The sequence below is a fragment of the Arachis duranensis genome, chromosome 3, assembly GCF_000817695.3.
Source record: "Arachis duranensis cultivar V14167 chromosome 3, aradu.V14167.gnm2.J7QH, whole genome shotgun sequence".
In the NCBI taxonomy this organism is placed as follows: Eukaryota; Viridiplantae; Streptophyta; class Magnoliopsida; order Fabales; family Fabaceae; genus Arachis; species Arachis duranensis.
The window spans coordinates 47,642,694-47,643,872 of NC_029774.3; the positions used below are offsets into that span (position 1 = coordinate 47,642,694).

Consider the following 1,179-nt stretch of genomic DNA (forward strand, 5'->3'; position numbering starts at 1 on the left):
AAGATGCTTGGTGAGAATACTACACCTACTTCCAAATTTGATGGAAGAAGCATCTCAATCCCTGCCATTGGAGCAAATAATTTTGAGCTGAAACCTCAACTAGTTGCTCTACTGTAACAGAACTGCAAGTTCCATGGAGTTCCATCAGAAGATCCTTACCAGTTTTTAACTGAGTTCTTGCAGATCTGTGAGACTATTAAGACTAATGGAGTAGATCCTGAAGTCTACAAGCTCATGCTTTTCCCTTTTGCTGTAAGAGACAGAGCTAGAATATGATTGGATTCACAACCTAAAGATAGCCTGGACTCATGGGATAAGCTGGTCGCGGCCTTCTTGGCTAAGTTCTTTCCTCCTCAAAAGCTGAGCAAGCTTAGAGTGGATGTTCAAACCTTCAAACAAAAAGATGGTGAATCCCTCTATGAAGCTTGGGAAAGATACAAGCAGATGACCAAAAGGTGTCCTTCTAACATGCTTTCTAAATGGACCATTTTGGATATATTCTATTATGGCCTATCTAAATTTTCTAAGATGTCACTGGACCATTCTGCAGGTGGATCTATTCACCTAAAGAAAACACCTGCATAAGCTCAAGAACTCATTGACATGGTTGCAAATAACCAATTCATGTACACTTCTGAGAGGAATTCCGTGAGTAATGGGACGCCTCAGAGGAAGGGAGTTCTTGAAATTGATGCTCTGAATGCCATATGGTGCACGAAATCACAATCACACTTTTTTAATTCCGCACAACTAACCAGCAAGTGCACTGGGTCGTCCAAGTAATACCTTACGTGAGTAAGGGTCGATCCCACGGAGATTGTCGGCTTGAAGCAAGCTATGGTTATCTTGTAACTCTTAGTCAGGACATCAATAATTCTCAGATTTAATTGTAAAAAGTAAAAGAACATGAAATAAATACTTGTTTTGCAGTAATGGAGAATAGGTTGAGGTTTTGGAGATGCTATATCTTTTGAATCTCTACTTTCCTACTGTCTTCTTCTTCATGCACGCAAGGCTCCTTCCATGGCAAGCTGTATGTTGGGTTTCACCGTTGTCAATGGCTACCTCTCATCCTCTCAGTGAAAATGTTCAACGCATGCTGTCAACGCATGGCTAATCATCTGTCGGTTCTCGATCATATCGAAATAGAATCCAGTGATTCTTTTGCGTCTGTCACTG

The 1,179-nt window shown here is 41.0% G+C and overlaps 1 non-coding gene across 1 annotated transcript; it reads right to left on the minus strand.

The window, feature by feature from the left end:
• Nucleotides 1–366: 366 nt before the first annotated feature.
• Nucleotides 367–474, minus strand: LOC127746114 (small nucleolar RNA R71). Its single transcript, XR_008007734.1, has one exon. It is a non-coding gene; the product is annotated as a small nucleolar RNA R71 (small nucleolar RNA).
• Between the last annotated feature and the right edge of the window lie 705 nt (nt 475–1,179).